Raw genomic sequence first — 18,934 nt, forward strand, 5'->3', positions numbered from 1 at the left:
GTCCCTTCGAAACAGCACACCTGTACCCCATGGATAAATGCCTAGTAGTGCAATTGCTGGGTTGTAGGGTAGTTCTATTTTTAATTTTTTGAGGAACCTCCATACTATTTTCCAGAGTGGCTGTACCAGCTTGCATTCCCATCAAAATTCGTTTTTAAAAGATGATCAGGGGAGCCTGGGTGGCTCAGTCAGTTTAGCAGTCAGGTTAGCGACTTTGGCTCAGGTCATGATCTCGTGGTTCATGGGTTCGAGCCCCACATGGGGCTCTGTGCTTGCAGCTCAGAGCCTGGAGCCTGCTTTGGATTCTGTATCTGTCTCTCTGTCCCTCCCCTGCTCACACTCTGTCTCTCAAAAATAAATAAACATTAAAAAAAATTAAAAATAAATAAAAGGTGATCAACACACAACCCTTTTGGATTTACACACATTAGAGGTATTCCAAACTCATTTGTTTGGGAAGATGAAAACAGGCATCACTACTCAGAGCACAGATGAGTTTTTCGGAAGCTCACCTGGAAATGCAATTGTATGATGTCCATGAAGTTAGGAGTAAGTATTGAGCAAGTAGAAACACTGGGATGGAGTGTGTGCTTGTCTCACTCAAACCTTTCTCCTGCAAGAGAATTCTGTTTCCACCTCGCTGGCAGGATGGGGCTACTCCCCACTGCTTGGGGGAGCCTTCTCTCCTGCTTTTGCCTTTCCCCTAACTTTGAGCTCCATTTTGTTGTCTCAAGGAAAACCACAGTGGCTGTCTTTCTGTTTTGCCCCTGACAAGGAAGCCTGTCCTTGGAAAGGACAGAACTCAGACCAGCTCCCTCGTTTACAGAAGCGGGGCTAGTGACTTGCCTGGGTCACCTTGACTTACACAGCTGGGATAGAGGCAGCAGATCTGATGTCTGGTTAGGAGTTTTTTCCTTTGCATCCCAAGTGCCTAAGACCAACCTGGTGCGACTGTGCATGTAGGAAATCGCCTTGGAACATCTCATGACCAAGTCCCCAGAAAGTTCTCTCTGGGCCACTGATAGAACTTAGTTCCCGTGATGTGAAAACCACAGGAATGGTGAATTTGCAGAATATTCTGTGGGGGTTTTTTTTATGGCTATAATCTGATGAATGAAAGAGAATTTAAAAAATAATAATTATTTGCATAAATACCCTGGCTTTTTTATTAGAGTCTAACCTTTTTGAGGGTAGAGAACGTGTTATATTCATTTCTATAAAGTCTATAATTCCCTCTCTACTCACACTTGATGTCCAATAAGTATTCCTTGTTTGATTGAATAGGGATGGTTCTGAATTGAAGCCTGGATTGAAAAATTCAAAGCAATGGCAGGATTTTTCTTACCTCTGACTTTTAGCCCTTTTTCTCCCTGTGACCAGGCCTCCTGGAAGTTTTCCTCTTCTCTCTTAAACTTTTTCTCTGTGACACTCACTGGATATCTCGTCACATACAGCCTTTTCCTGTTTCTTACTTCATATACAACATTTAATTTTCCCAGCAAGGTTGTCCTCAAAGGTCAGGCTAATGTTTCCTGTGCGATGATATCCAAGTCAGTACATGGTACCGTGCTAGGCCCATAGACAAATTCCAAAGACTATTGAAAAGAACAGCTTCAGCACTGGTAAGAATCTACATGATGCTTTTAGATAGCATTTTATTTTTTAAGTTCTCTCTCAGAAATTATTCCTTTTGTGGGGCACCTGGGTGGCTCAGTCCGTTAGCGTCCAACTTCAGCTCAGGTCATGATCTCATGGTTCGTGAGTTCAAGCTCCGCATCAGGCTCTGTGCTGACAGCTCAGAGCCTGGAGCCCGCTTCGGATTCTGTCTCCTCTCTCTGCCCCTCCCCTACTTGTGCTCTGTCTCTCAAAAATAAATAAATATAATTTTTAAAATTTCAAAAAAAGAAATTCCTTTTTTGACAACATAACACGTTTTTAATTTTCAAATTTTATTCAAAATAGTTTTTTAGCTGATGGACTTTATTTTTCATTGTGAACTTTACATAACATAAAAGATATCATCTTAACCATGTTTAAGTGTATGGTCCAGTGGTATTGAGTACATTCATGTCGCTATACACTTATGTCCAGAACTTTTCTCATCTTACAGACCTGATACTCTGTACGCATCAAAAAATAACTCCCTATATTCCTCCCTCCCCAGCTCCTGGTAAGCACCATTCTACTTCTTGTGTCTCTATAAATTTGACTAATTTAGTGGTTTATGTTAGTGGAATGGTACAGTTTTTATATTTTTGTGACTGGCTTGTTTGACTTAGTATGATGTCTTTCATCCACACGGTAGTAATGTCAGGATTTCCTTTCTTTTTAAGGCTGAGTACTATCCCATTTGTATGTTTATGTCACATTTTGTTTATTCATCCCTCCACCAGTGGACAGATTAGGATGGATTGGGTTGCTTCCACCTCTTGGCTGTTGTGATTAATGCTGGTGTGAATATGGATGTACAAATATCTATCCCAGTCCTTGTTTTTAATTTATTCAGGTGTATACCCAGAGATGTAATTGCTGGATCATATGGTAATTCCATTTTTAATTTTTTGAAGAACCTCCATACTCTTTTCCATAGTGGCTATGTCATTTTACACTCCTACTGGCAGGACACTAGGGTTCCAATTTCTCCACATCCTTGCCAACGCTTGTTGTTTTCTGTTGTTTATGTCTTTGTTTATAATGGTCATCCTAATGAGAGTGAAGTGGTGCCTTATGGTGGTTTTGATTTGCATTTCTCTAGTGATTAGTGATGTTGAGCATCTTTTGTTGTACTAAATGGCCATTTTAATTTATTTTTTTTTAATTTTTAGTGTTTATTTTTGAGAGAGAGAGAAAGAGAGACACAGTGTGAGCAGAGGACGGGCAGAGAGAGAGGGAGACACAGAATCCAAAGCAGACTCCAGGCTCTGAGCGGTCAGCACAGAGTCCGACGCAGAGCTCGAACTCATGAACTGCGAAATCATGACCTGTGCCAAAGTTGGATGTTTAACTGACTGAGCCACCCACGTGCCCCTAAATGGCCATTTTTATATCTTCTTTGGAGAAATGTCTATTCCTTCTCTGCCCATTTTATTATTTTTTTTAAATTTTCAGTAGAACTCAAAATCCCGAGATCAAGACCTGAGCTAAGATCAAGAGTTGGATGCTTAACCGACTGAGCCACCCAGGTGCCCCCCCTGCTCATTTTATTTATTTTTTAAAATGTTTATTTATTTATTTTTGAGAGAGAGAGCATGCGTACAAGTGGGGGAGGGACAGAGAGAGAGAGACGCACAGAGTGTGAAGCAGGCTCCAGGCTCTGAGCTGTCAGCATAGAGTAGGGCCCTGCATTAGCAGGCCTCACACCCACGAACCGTGAGATCATGACATGGGCAGAAGTCAGACGCTCAGCTACCTGAGCCACACAGGCGCCCCTCTGCCCATTTTGAAATCAAGTTATTTGGGTTTTTTGTTGTTGAGTTGTAGAAGTTGTTTCAATAATCTGGATATGTATGATTTGCAAATATTTTCTCCCATTTCATGGGTTGCCTTTTCACTCTTGACGATATCCTCTGATGCACAAAAGTTTTTAATTTTGATATAGTATAGTTTATTTTTCTTTCTGTCTATACTTTTAGTGTCTTATCCAAGAACAAACTAACAATTTTAGAGTGCAGTGCAGTCCCCCAAAATGGTTTCTAAGCCTAAAATATTAGAACTGGACATCATCCTAAAGTGGGGAGTGTCATTTTTTCATTCTCTTAAAATAACAGGTGAATTGAATGAGTAAGTATCGTTTTGATTAGGGGTTGTGTGGCCATTACTAGGAATGTTTGAATGTTATGTCTGTGTTGTGCCCGGATAGGTAATATGAGAGCCAGAGTCAGCTGCTTACAAGGTTTTCCTGCAAGATGTGAACATACGTGTCCTCTGTTAATCAATAGTTTTGGCTTACAGTAGGTTCAGTTACAATAAAAACATGGTAGAGGTTTTCATTGCTGGGTGAGTCTCTGTCCTTCTCAGAATACCTGTAAGAAGCAGAAGGGTACAGACATGGTCCCACAGACATAATTAATGAGGGGGAAATGTCAGGAGTCTCAGAAAAAAATTGTTACTCTTGGAGTTTTAACTGGCCAAATATTATAAATTTTATCTGAAAAACATACATACAACAAAGACGTAGAATAAAATTTATACCTCAGAAAACAAAGGGTGATTTTGTGAACATGTGACTAATCACAGGAGAGGAAGAGAGGCTTGAATTATGCTTTGATGGCAACTTGGTGCTTACCCTAGTATTAGGACTATCAAAAGCTTCAAGTATGATTTCCAGAACATTCTGCCTGACCCCAAAAGTATTTATCTTTGCAACTCATTTATGGTGTCCATAAAGTTACCTATGTCTACTCTATTGGATTTTTAAAAGTTTCTTCTACATTTTCCCCCAATTTGAAAACTTTTCTATGGGCTCACATGAAAAGAGCAAGCTCATATAGACACGAGAACTTAAAATATAGACTCATTCTCAAATCACCAAACACATTTGAAGTGTCAAATATACATTCTTAATTATATTCTGGTTTGGGATTTTCAAACTTTTAAAAATCCTGAGTCTTTATATTAAAATGTAGGTTGACCTTTTTCAAACAATAGTCTTACTGATACATAAAATTGAGAGATTGTCATAAAATAAAATTTGTGTGAGTTGTACCTCACACAAATGGAGTGAGGAGTTTTGGTAAAATAATAATAATGGCAGTAACATTTTATTTATTTTTTATTTTTTGGATATTTTTATTTTTTATTTGCATTTTCCATTTTCTTAGGGTGATTATAAATTTTTTTATTTTAGCTTGTTTTATTTTTTTAATTTACATCCAAATTAGCATATAGTGCAACAATGATTTCAGGAGTAGATTCCTTAGTGCCCCTTCCCCATTCAGCCCATCCCCCTCCCACAACCCCTCCAGGAACCCTCAGTTTGTTCTCCATATATGTGAGTCTCTTTTGTTTTTCCCCCTCCCTGTTTTTATATTATTTTTGTTTCCCTTCCCTTATGTTCATCTGTTTTGTCTCTTAAAGCCCTCATATGAGTGAAGTCCTATGAGTTTTGTCTTTCTCTGACTGACTAATTTCACTGAGCATAATACCCTCCAGTTCCATCCACGTAGTTGCAAATGGCAAGATTTCATTCTTTTTGATTGCTGAGTAATACTCCATTGTATGTATATACCACATCTTCTTTATCCATTCATCCATCGAGGGACATTTGGGGTCTTTCCATACTTTGGCTGTTGTTGATAGTGCTGCTAGAAACATTGGGGTGCACGTGTCCCTTTGAAACAGCACACCTGTACCCCATGGATAAATACCTAGTAGTGCAATTGCTGGGTCATAGGGTAGTTCTCTTTTTAGTTTTTTGAGGAACCTCCATACTGTTTCCCAGAGTGGCTGCACCAGCTTCCATTCCCACCAGCAATGCAAAAGAGATCCTCTTTCTCCACATCCTCACCAACATCTGTTGTTGCCTGAGTTGTTTAATGTTAGAATGGCAGTAACATTTTAGAGTTATCACTTACTAGGTTGGAGATGACGATTATAATAAATTTTTCCTATCTCTTTGATGTTGTGACCTATCCAAGTCAAAGAAAAGGAAGTGTAATATATTTGCCACCTATAGGTGGCAATCTTTGTATTATCAGCATTGTCTTTATTAAAAGGCAGATTATTAGAAATAATTAGAAATCATATTTTTGCAAAATTTTAAAGAACTTTACTATGAAAATGTCAAACATACATAAAAGTATAGAGAGTAGAGGGGCGCCTGGGTGGCTTAGTCGGTTAAGCATCGACTTCAGCTCAGGCCGTGATTCACCATTCATCAGTTTGAGCCCCACATGGGGCTCTGTGCTGACAGCTGGGAGCCTGGATCCTGCTTCGGATTCTGTGTCTCCCTCTCTCTCTGCCCCTCCCCCACTGGTGCTCTGTCTCTCTCTGTCTCAAAAATAAATAAAACATTAAAAAAAATTTTTTTTAAGTGTAGAGAGTAGTATAATGAACCACCATGTTCTCACCAGCCTCTTCAACAGTTTCCACAGCCAGTCTTGTTTTATTGGCCCGTATCCCCTTCTCTACCATCTGGGTTATTATTATTATTTTTTTAGAGTTTATGTATGTATGTATGTATGTAATCTCTGTACCCAATGTGGGCTCAAACTCAGGACCCCAAGATTTAAAGTCACATGCTCTTCCGACTGAGTCCCACACCATGTGGATTATATTGAAGCAAATCTCAGACACTGCAAAATTAAAATAGAAAAATAAAGTTATGGCACCACCTTTAAAACACCTCCAAGGAATTCTAGTAGCACCCAGGGAATCCTAAAAAATAAATGAACAAATAAAAAGGAAAAAGCAACCTTCCTACTATGAAGATAAAGAAGCATTGAAGGTCACAGCGTGTAAAACATGAGGTGATAAAACTCCATTTATCAAATAATGTAACAATGTTTTTATTATACACATTGAGTGTATGCAGGTGAAATAGAGGTGATACTTTAGGTCTGAAAGAGAGAACCTTTCTTTTTTAAGCAGTGACTAAGTTACAGAAATAGTGATAGAATATATGACATCCATATCCTTCCTTGGGGCTAAAAAAAGTGGTAAGACCAAGTTAGAAGTTTTAGCAAAATGAGTGGCGATATATAAAGGGGATACGAATAAGCCAGGGGAATGGAAATTTACCGACTTGTTAGAACAAAGCAGTGACAGCTGCTAGCTCTAAATTTAGAAACAGACGCAAGAAATTTTCTGAGCACCACCAAATAAATCACAAAGGCACGATCCACCGGCCCCTTTCAGATTTTAACCCCTAAAACAATGCAAGGCAAACAGTTACCTCCAGGGTGGTGACTTAGTGTCTGTTCCCTTCCACAAACCTCAGTGCCCTCTGGGTCCAGGGCAACCTCTCCTGAGAGTCCTGCCCTTGAAGGACAGCTCAAATGAAAACCAAGGGCAGGGGGCGAGCATCTCTTGAAAGATTCTAGGGTTTCTGTGATTTACCGAGACGTTTCTGATTTCACAGATGATCTGAAAGTGCACTACATACTGTTTACATGTTCATCACATTCTCCGAGCTCTTCTAGCCCCAACTCTGGACATAAAATGATTTCCAAAAGCGCTCGAAGTGTCCGTGATATAGATTCTTTCACCTACCTGAAGCAGAAACTTAGCCATTGCTACTAAAAAAAATTTTTTTAATCTTTTTTTAATCTTTATTTTTGAAAGAGAGAGAGAGAGAGTGCAAGCGAAGAAGGAACAGAGATAGAGGGAGACACAGAATCTGAAGCAGGCTCCAGGCTCTGAGCTGTCAGCACAGAGCCCAACTTGGGGCTCAAACTCACAAACTGCAAGATCATGATCTGAGCCGAAGTTGGAGGCTTAATTCACTGAGCCACCCAGGTGCCCTAAAATTTTTTTAATTAAAAAAAAAATTCCACGTAATGGTCTATAAACAGAGCACCTCAGAATGAGTAGAACGCAATGTCAGAGTCACCAGATATGGTTTCTAGTCAGGTCACTGCCCTGGGGTGACCAAGGACATCACACACGCCAGGTAGGGCTTGAGTTTCCTCCCCCAGGATGGGCAAATAGCTGTACTTGCCTTCACTGAGTCACAGAAATATTGCTAAGGACGACCAGGAAAACTACCATACACACACTTTGAAATTAAAAAAAAAAATTATTAGTTTATTTATTTTGAGAGAGACAGAGACAGCGCAAGTAGGGGAGGGTCAGAGAAAGGGAGAGAGAGAATCCTATGTACAGAGCACAGAGCCAGATGTGGGGCTCGACCTCATGAAACCGTGAGAGCATAACCTGGGCGGAAACCGAGAGTTGGACGCTCAACCGACTGAGCCACCCAGGTGCCCCTGTTTTGCTCTGTTTCATGACTGGTTCTATATGTTTTCACACTAGTGGTGGTCATTTGCTCTCTTGATGGCCCAGCATCAACTTCTCCCCTGCTGATAATAGCAAATTTGCCCCTAGGGCCGCCCCTCCCTACCCTCTATCCTGTGCTTGGGTACACTTGACCTCACCCTCCCCACCAAAGCAGGAGCCAGACTGGAGGATGGCACATGCCCAGTAGGGGCCTTGTGGCTTTGGGTGGAGTTTTAGGGGAGTTATGGGAGTTCCTTCTCTTTTCCTGCTGAACTTGAGGGTGGGAGGGTGGAACCAAAGACAACTTGCCTCAGTAGGAAGACTGGGAATGAAGCCAACACCCAAAGAGAACAGAGCCAATAGACCAAGAGGTGGAGGTCTGAGCACATCCCTTTAAGGTCCCGAACCCAGCTCCCCCAGGACTGCTCAGTTATGTCAATATATTCCCAGTTGGACTTGGGTCTTCTGAAACTGAAAATAACAAGAATCCTAACTGACAAGATGGTCACTGAGTAACTTGGTACAAGATCCCTAACATCATCATATGGGGAAATTCACTACATCACAAGGCATCTAACTCAAACTCAGGGATTCACTGAGTCATGATCCCCTAGATTCTGGAGGCTAGTCTTGATTACTTCTGAATTAGAACTCTTAGATAATGTCTGAAATTCCTGGTTTTATTTCCTCTTTTGCCCTCAAGAAATCAGAGTAATACCCTTGCTTGGAATTTTGAGGATTTCTATCGTAGGATGTCGGCTGCCAACTAGACAGGATTTCCTGGGTCCTGTATATTTCAGATTCATTGCTATGTGGTAGTGCTAACATGGAGATATTTGCTGCAAGCAAATAAATTTGTGGATTATATCCATCTTCCAGACCACCTGAGAGTCAAGAATGTGAAAGTGCTTTTTTTTTTCTTTTTTGGTAAGTTTATTTATTTTGAAAGTGAGAGGGAGGGAGAATCCCAAGCAGGCAACGCACTGTCAGCATGAGGCCCGAGGGCAAGGCTCCAACTCACAAACTGCGAGATCATGACCTGAGCCGAAATCCAGAGTCAGATGCTTAAACAACTGAGCCACCCAGGCATCTCTCTGATGGTGCTTTTTCTCAATAACTAAAAGGGGTCCTGACCATCCCTTCTCCAAAAAGCTAGAATACTGGTACAATTTATGGTTTCCGCTATGAAATGCCAAACATGTAAGATGTAGGAAGAGTTTATTAAAGCATCATGTAAGGTCAAGTTTTGGAACCATTAAACGGGAAACTTTTTTTTTTTTTAACATACTGTTCAGAAATATTTTCTGGTAGTAGAGTGAAGCTGTTAGAACCTTCCTAGATCTCCTTTAGGGAAAGGAGGCACTTTTCCATTCCGTTATGTTCACTCTGATTCCTTGATTGGAAAATTATAGTCAGCGTGGAGCAGGGAAATGCTACCGCTGTGTAGATGAGGATTTCTTAACTCCAATACTATGGACATTGGGGGCCAGATAATTCCTTGTTGTGGAGGGCTGTCCTGTGCATCGGAGGATGCTTTCCAGCATTCCCAGCCTCTACCCACCAGATACCAGGAGCACCCATCCCCAGTTGTGACAACCAAAAATCCAGACATTGCCAGATGTCCCTTTGGGGGGGAAATCCCCCCTTCCGGTGGAGGACCACTTCAGCCGCTGCAACAGAACTGTCACCAAGTTGAAACCGAGCCGGTTACATACCCACAAGGCTTGGACGCCATCTGGTGCAGTCATGATGAAGATTAATGAAGAAGCTGTCTACCGTGGCTCACTTGGGAAATTCCAAACAGTAAAATCTGGGCTGATAATCCAACAGTGGTTAAATAATCAGACTATAATATATTTAGGGTGTTTATAAACTGTAAGCAATTTCAACTCAGTAAAGGTCCTTTTCTTTAAATCATTCTTTTGGCATAATCAACAACTACAATACGGTAGCGTGTATGTGATTCCACTCTTGCCAGGTGGCTAGCATAGTCAAATACACAGAGACAGAAAGGACAAGGGTGGTTGCCAGGAGTTGAGGGAGAGGGGAGGTGGGAAGTTATGGTTTAATGGGCACAAGAGTTTCCATTTCGCAAAATGGGAAGAGTTCTGGAGATTAGTTACACAGCAATGTGTGCACTTAACACTACTGAACTGTATACTTAAAGTGATTAAGGTGGTAAACTTCATATCATGTGTATTTTACCACAATAAAAAAATTATAGAGTTCACCTCATCTGTGGGGGAGAGAGAGTCAACCTTTCCCACACATGTAAACATCCTTCTTAGTTTATCCCAGATTGGTAAACTCAGAGAAGGCTCTGACTGACCTGGCTTTGGAAATGCCCATGTGTGAACCAACTAGAGGTGGACAGAATGGGGGCAGCATGATTTTCCCAGGATGCAGGAGAGAAGGAAAGATTGCATACCCATCCCTGACCCAATTAACTCTAGCCGGGGATGGGGAATCTGTCATGGCCAGCTTTCATCCAAACCATATGGCTGGAGTGGGCAGAGAAGCCAGTTCCAGAAAAGAGTGGGAAAGGAAGGTTCAGGGCAGACAAAGCAATAACTGAATATTCCAATATTCAACCACCATAATTATGATGTAGTGTTCTCTTTCCTGGTTCCCTCTTGTTATCACCGTTACCAAATTGAAACTGAGCAGGTTACATACCCACAGAGCTCGGGACACCATCTGGAACAGTCATTAGGAAGATTAATGAAGAGTTACCAGCTTTCGTAAAGGGAAACATATGACTTACAAAAAACGAAGCTTGTGTTGAATAAGAGTCTGCATTGCATAGCCTGGGAAGAGAATTAGAATTGAGTCATCTTTATTCATTGCCTTATCAATGGAGGCATTAGACATTGGAATGCCTGGATAGAGCTGCACCACCACTAATTCTGGAGTCAATGAACCTGAGTCCACAGCTTAGCTCCACCACTTTGGGGTTGTGGGGGCGGTCACTTCACCCCTCGGGGTCTCCATGTTCTTGTAATTAACCCAGGTGGTAGTATAGAGCATCCCTATCAGCTAGGCTCTAGAAGAACACAGATGCAGGCAGGTAATTGGGGCAAATCCTGAAGGCTTCAGCGAAGGGGAAGACTGGACACTCAGCCAGGCACTACCCCTGCAGTAGCTCACAGAAGCAGCCACCAACTGGCCTGATGGACACTGATGTCCTTTGCAGTAGAAAGACTACAGCCCATCTCAAAGGACCGGATTCTTTTGCCAGCCCTCTGCTGTGGGTGTTTCTTCATCCCCAGAGTCCCCTCCCTGCTCTCTTGCTCAGGTCACTGCCACTCCCAGTCCCCGCCCTACCCTGTGTCGCCTCCTTTCCTCTATAGTTTCTCTTTATTCCTGGCAATCAGTGCCTGATGATCTCTTCCTGTGCATCTTTTCAGCTCCTGCTTTTGCTACAAGTCTCCTCCTCTTGTAGGTCCCAGCTGAAGTTCCCAGGGGAGAATCTGATTGCACAGCTAATTGCACCCACCGTTGATTGGGCGGGGCTTCTTCAGTTGGGCCCAACACAGGCTGCTATCCTCTCTACGTGGAGCCAGCTCCTCATCCCTGGTTTGGGCGTCTGTGGTTCAGGAGTAGGGTTTCTTGATGTAGAAAGCGATCACCCCTGGCTATTCCCTCTGCATGACCAGGGCAGAGTTGTTTTTTAAGAGAGGAGGACTGGGGGGGGACTGGTACCATGTTAACCTAGTTTAAAGCCCACATATACAGTAGGCACTCAACACATGTTTGCTCTTGTCCTTAGAACATCCCTGTACTGTGTTCCAGTGACTGCGTTGGGCACCAAAGAGATGTAGACAGGATAGATTGAATCCTCGACTCCTCAAGCTCCCCCACTGAGTGAGGAAAGCATGTAAAAGTTTACATAGAAGTTGGGAGGAGATGCTCTGAGAGCCAGGCATAATGGCAGCATGGTCCAAAGAAAAGTTCAGCAGAGAAGGGCAAGGTCAAGGGGAGTCTTGAATGTCATGAGCATTCTCCTGTGACCACCGGAGGACTTTAAAGCAGGGAGCAATACTTTGGTTTTACCAGGGCAACAATGTTAAGGAAGCAACGTCCCCACTTCCCTTCCCACTCCCTCGTCCCATTCTGGGCTGATGCTCCAGATCAGAGGAATGGAGCGGTAAGGTCTACAGATGTGCAATTTACTTACAGAGACCAGAAGAAGAGAGGCAAAAGAAGGAAAAAGGCGGGGGGGGGGGGGGGGGGGGGAGGTGTAGAGAACGATACAAATGATACACAGGGATTTTTTTTAAATAACTTTATATTTTAGAACAGTTTTAGATTCACAGCAAAATCAAATGGAAGGTACAGGTATTTATCATACCACTTGCTCCGACACATGCACAACCTCCCCACTTATCAAAATCCTGAACCAGAGTGATACATTTGTTATAACTGATGAACCTACACTGACACATCATTATCACCCAGAGTCTATAGTTTGCAGTAGGTTTCATTCTCGGTGTTGTACACCCTGTGGGTTAGGACAAACATATAATGACACGTATTAAGTATTATAATATCATACAGAGTAGTTTAATTGCCCTAAAAATCCTCTGTGCTCCACCGATTCATCCTTCCCTTCCTCGAGCCCCTGGCAACCACTGATCCTCTTATTGTCTCCATAGTTCTGCCTTTTCGAAAATGTCATATAGTTGGAATCATACAGTATACAGCTTTCCAATTGGCTTCTTTCACTTGGTACTGTGCATTTAAGATTCATCCATGTCTTTTTATGACTTGATAGCCATATTTTTTTTATTTTAGCTCTGAACAATATTCCTTTGTCTGCTGTACCACAGTTAATCCATTCCCCTCCTAAAATACATCTTGGTTGCTTCCAGATTTTTAGCAGTTATGAATAAAGCTGAGATAAAGACTTGCATGCAGGTTTTTGTGTGGACATAAGTTTTCAGCTCTTTTGGGTAAATACCAAAGAGTGTGATTGCTGGATCATATGGTAAGAGTATGTTAAGTTTTATAAGAAACTGCTAAACTGTCTTCCAAAGTCGCTGCACCATTTTGTATTCCCACCAGCAATGAATGACAGTTCCTATTGTTCCACATCCTTGCCAGCATTTGGTGGTGTTTGTAGTTTTTTACATTAGCTGTGTGTGGTGTGTTATTGTGATTTTAATTTGCATTTTTTGACGATGTATGATGTGGAGCATCTTTTCATATGCTTATTTGCCATTTATGTATCTTCTTTGGTGAAATGTCAGGTGTTTGGCCTATTTTTAAATTGGGTTGTTTTGCCTTATTGCCTAGTTTTAAGAGTTCTTAAATATTTTGGATACCAGTCTTTGTCTTTTGAAAATATTTCCTCCCAGTCTGTGGCTTGACTTCTAATTCTCATGTCTTTTGCAGGGCAGTTGTTTTTTACTTTAATAAGATTCAGTTTATCAATTCTTTCTTTCATGGATCATGCCTTTGTTGTTGTATCCCAAAACATCATCACCGTGCCCAAGGTCATCTAGACTTTTCTCCTATCTGCTAGGAGTTTTATAGTTGTGCATTTTGCATTTAGGTTTGTGATCCATCTTAAGTTAATTTTTGTAAAGGGTGTAAGGCCTGTGTCTTGATTCATATTTTTTGCATGTGGATGTCTACTTGTCCCAGCACCATCCATTGAAAAGTCTATCTTTAGGGGCGCCTGGGTGGCGCAGTCGGTTAAGCGTCCGACTTCAGCCAGGTCACGATCTCGCGGTCTGTGAGTTCGAGCCCCGTGTCAGGCATCTGGGCTGATGGCTCGGAGCCTGGAGCCTGTTTCCGATTCTGTGTCTCCCTCTCTCTGCCCCTCCCCCGTTCATGCTCGTCTTTCTCTGTCCCAAAAATAAATAAAAAAACGTTGAAAAAAAAATTTAAAAAAAAAAAAAAAAGAAAAGTCTATCTTTGCTTCATTGTCTTGTCTTTGCTCCTTTGTCAAAGATTAACTGAGTATCTTTATGTGGGTCTATTTCTGGACTCCCTATTCTATTCCATCGATCTTTTTTTTTTTTTTTTTTTTGCCAATATCAAACTGTTTTTATTACTTTAGCTTCATAGTAGGTCTGGAAATCAAGCAGTGTCAGTCCTCTGACTTTGTTCCTCTCCTTCAATACTGTGTTTGCTATTATAAGTCTTTTGCCTGCCCATAAAAACTTTAGAATCAGTTTTATCAATATCCAGAAAATAACTTGCCAGGATTTTTAATTGGTATTACATTGAAAGTACAGGTCAAGTTGGGAATAACTGACATCTTGACAATATTGAGTCTTCCTATCCATGAACATGGAATATCTCTCCACTGATTTAGTTCTTTTTTGATTCCTTTCATCAGAGTTTTGTAGTTTTTCTTATATTGATCTTATACATATTTTGCCTGATTTACACCTAAGTATTTAATTTTTGGAGTTGGTAATGCAAATGGTGTTGTGTTTTCAATTTTGAATTCCACTCGTTCATTGCTGATATATAGGAAAGCAATTGACTGTTGTATATTAGTCTTGTATCCTGTAATCTTATGATAATTGCTTATTAGCTCCAGGAGTTTTGGGGGGTAATATTTCAGATTTTCTAAACATTTTATTATCTATCTATCTATCTGAGAGAGTGGGTGCATTTGTGCCAGACAGAGCAAGGGAGAGGTAGAGGAAGAGGGAGACAGAGAATCTTATTTTTGTTTGTTTGTTTGTTTACATAATATGTATTCAACAAGTAGTGAATGAATTACTTATAAAAATGGGAGAGAATCTTAAGCAGGCTCCATGCCCAACACAGAGCCTGACATGGGGCTTGATCTCACAACTATGAGATTGTGACCTGAGCCAAAATCAAGAGTTAGACACTTGACCAACTGAACCACCCAGGCACCCCTCAGATTTTCTACATAGACAATCGTGTCAGCTGCAAATGGAGACCATTTTATTTCTTTCTTCCCTTTTATCTAGTTTTCTTGCCTTGTTGCATTAGCTAGCATATCCAGTATAATGCTAAAAAGGAGTAATGAGGGGGGATATTCTTGCATTGTTCTGGATCTTAGTAGGAAAGCTTCTAGTATCTCAGAGAATTTTTTAAAAATATTAACACAAAATAGTGTAAATGATCCATAATGTGTGTGTGTGTGTGTGTGTGTGTGTCTAAAAACCTCCATTCTTCTAATCTTCCTCACTCCCTCTACCATCACTTTGCCCTGAAGTCACCACCTACTGTTTTGTGCATTTCATGCTGAACTTTTCCCTATATATACTCACATATACCTTTTGGAAACATAGATGGAACTTTAGCCTACATCTTTGTAACTTGTGAGTTTTTTTTTTTAATTTAAGAGTATACTAATAATTTTAGCTTACCAGGCTACCGCATATAAATTTACCTTACTCTTTAAATAGCTGCATAATAGGGAAAGAAGATTTGGGGAGGCAGTGTCTAGGATTAAAAATAAGACCTCTCTGGATGTTCTTTAAGATGTAGAAGGGAACATCAGAAGTGTTTTTAATTTACTGGGGTGTGTTTCTTTGAATGCCTCACCAAGCTGAGATGGGCATTGGGAGACCCCAAGATTTACTCAGTTTCCATTAGAGAGGTTTCCAGGGCAGTGGCATAGAGGATACATTTGTGGAAGATGGTGCTTAGACTAGAGACAGGGGAGTAAGGACAGAATATCTCTATGAAAGAGAGGAGGAAAAATGCAGCCAGGAAGAGAGACTAAATATTAGTGCTGAAAGGCAAGGGAAGTACCAAGGGAGCATGCTGTCTTGAAATCAAGAAGAGACAGAATGTAGGGGCACCTGGGTGGCTCAGTCGGTTGAGCATCTGACTTTGGCTCAGGTCGTGATCTCATAGTTTGTGGGTTCGAGCCCCGCATCAGGCTCTGTGCTGACAGCTTGCTCAGAGCCTGCAGGCTGCTTCAGATTCTGTGTCTCCTTCTCTCTCTCTGCCCCTCTCCCACTCATGCTCTGTCTCTCTCTGTCTCTCAAAAATAAATACATGTTAAAAAAAATTAAAAAAAGAAAAAAAGAAGAGAGAGAATGTCAAGAAGACTGGAGTGGCAAATAGTATGCTGCCGAGAAGCGAAGCCAGGTAAGATCTGTAAAGGGTCAATTGGATCTAGGAGATGGTGGGTAAGTTCAGTGACATGGAGGGAACAGAAGCCAGAGAACTGGGCCGCAAGGCATAGAGAAGTGACTGGGGAGCCAATGGTTGGCACCTGGTATGGTATGCTGCACTTTTGAGAAATTTCACCCGAGACAAAAAGAGAGCAGTTAAGCAATGACTAAACCAAAGTCACATGAGGCTATAGGGATAATTTTGAACTCCTATTATTGTTATATATAAATTTGAAAAGAAAAATAAAAGTTTGGAGAGTCCTCTTCAATTTTATGAAATCAAGCCCTGTCAAGTTAATGAGCTTATATAAGTGAGTCAGACCCCATTAGAGCATATGTCACTTGGCTTTATGGGTATCTGGCCGTGACTCAGAAATGCAGACACGGAGCCACTTGCCACCATGTATTACTAAGCATTGCCTATGTATTGTTAAACAGTGATTTAAAAGCTTGCACAGTGGCATACAGCTGGCAGATCAGACCAGAACTATGAAAGTTACATTTCCTTTTGTGGAAATATTGGGAACCTGTATTTGATTGGAAAATGCCTTGAGATTATGAACACCAGTTCATAGACACAAAAAAGTTGTAACTTTCTTCACATCTAAGTCTCTGTAGGACAAAATGTCTCAAAAATGTATTGATTCGATTCCATAGACTGTTTTTTCCTGGCTCAAGTAATCTTTTTTTTTAATTTTAATGTTTATTTATTTTTTGAGACGGAGAGATAAAGAGCAAGTGGGGGAGGAACAGAGAGAGAGAAGACAGATAATCCCAAGCAGGCTCCAAGCAGTCAGCGCAGAGCCTGATGCAGGGCCCGAACTCACAAACCGTGAGATCATAACCCGAGCCAAAATTGAGAGTCAGATGCTTAACTGACTGAGCCACCCAGGCACCCCAGTAATTAATCTTTGTAAATAACTAGATGGCAATGTGGAGTAGCGGTTAAGAGCATAACCAGTAGGAACCGACCAACTTGAGTTTGAATCCTAAGTCAACTTCTTATGAACTGTGAGGTGTTAAGCAAATTCCTATATGTAAAATGAGGAGAGTAATAGTCCCTACACGGAGGGTTTTTATGCACATCCAATGAGGTCATGTGTATGCAGTGCTTGGCACTGTGTGTGGCACCTAGTAGTAGTCAGTAAGCATGAGCTGACTTTTAGTTCACTGGGCCCAGCAGGTAGGCACTGGTATGAAGGGAACCACAGACAGAAAGGGCTGAGGCCAATAATGACTGAATTCAGCTGGGAGAGGAGAGGTTATTGGGAGGAAACCAACAGGGACTAAAATAGGTAGGGTGGAAGTAAGTATATAGATCTCCTGTTGGGGAGAAAAAATAAAGCAAGACTCCAAATAGTGTCCATATATATATATATGGACACTATATATATATATATATATGGACACTATATATATATATATGGACACTATTTGGAGTCTTGCTTTATATATATATATATATATATATATATATATATATATATAATATTATATTATATATATAATATTATATTATATATATTTTAATATATATATTTTTTTAATGTTTATTAGAGAGAGAGAGCAAGAACAGGCAGAGAAAAAGGGAGCTAGGGAAAACAATAAAGCAAGACTCCAAATAGTATATACCTATTTTTGAATGTTTGTTTGTTTGTTTGTTTGTTTGTTTGTTTGTTTAGAGAGCACAGGAGAGAGGCAGAGGGAGAGACAGAATCCCAAGCTGGCTGCACAGCATCAGCACACAGCCCGATACGGGGTTCAATCTTATGACTGTGAAGTCAAGAGTTGGAAGCTTAACCAACTGAGCCACCCAGCTGCCCCAATAGTATCTATATTATATAATTTTGCATAGACACACACACACATACACACACTCTACATGTTACCATAGGAGTCTTTCCTATGCTCTGCCAAACCTATGGTAGAGATATTGTCTGAGCCACTCTATCTCTGAATATCAAGTGAGAGAAGCCCAACTTCAAGTAGCTTAAGTAAAATTGTAATATACCAGCTCACATCACTGAAAACTGCAGGGGGTGTCTTGGGCATAGCCAGACCTAGTGCCTCACCCCATCTCACAGCTCACTTGTCTCTGAGGGCTCCCAGCTAGCCAGGTGCACCCCTCCAGGTGGCCAGCAATTCAGTTACCTTCCCAGCATCCTCCACTGGAAGAGCATGCTCCTGGTCCCAGGATTGGTCTGTTTTGGTCACATACCCCTCTCTTCACCTCCATCACTACTGAAGATGGGGGGGGTGGGGGGTGGGCAGGGAGGGTAATGATATTCTGATTGGCCAGCCTGAGATCTGTGGCCATTCGGGTCAACCTCACAGAAACTACCTGGACTGAGAGCGGGGAAGGGTGGTTCCCTAAGGACAAATCAATAGTGAATAGATTCTGAACAAGCAAGAATGACTCATGTCCTCCATTGCCTCTGTCTTGGAGGCTGGAAATACTTTTAAATGATTTCAAGTTAGGAAATTAGGGTCTGAATAGATTGTGCTTATTTTTTAAAAGCTTCATTCCTCTCCAGCAGAGTTTTCAAACTCATCACTGTTGACATTTTGAGACAGGTAATTCCTTGTTGTGGTCTACCGTCCTGTACATTGCAGGATCTTTAGCAGACACCTGGCCTGCACCCACTAGAAGCCCGTGCACCTATCCACTTTCTCCCTCCTGTTCTGACAACCAGAAATGTGTCTCAAGATTAGCAAATATCCCCTGAGAAGCAAAATCACCCCCTGTTGAAAACCACTGCCCTAGGCTATGTGAGTTTCCCAGGCTTACTTTTGTTATAATTATGCAGATAAAATCCAATTTTATCAAGTGATTCTGACTACAGAAGGCTTCTCAGTGAGTTCCACTCACTTTTGGGAAATTGGGA

At 41.3% G+C, this 18,934-nt stretch overlaps 1 protein-coding gene across 3 annotated transcripts in view; it reads left to right on the forward strand.

Annotated features, from left to right (window-relative positions):
* The window catches only part of GINS3 (GINS complex subunit 3), a 92,677-nt gene that overhangs the window by 42,544 nt on the left and 31,199 nt on the right, over window positions 1-18,934 (forward strand). The window lies entirely within an intron of this gene.

The sequence above is a fragment of the Panthera leo genome, chromosome E2 (assembly GCF_018350215.1).
Source record: "Panthera leo isolate Ple1 chromosome E2, P.leo_Ple1_pat1.1, whole genome shotgun sequence".
Classification (NCBI taxonomy): Eukaryota; Metazoa; Chordata; class Mammalia; order Carnivora; family Felidae; genus Panthera; species Panthera leo.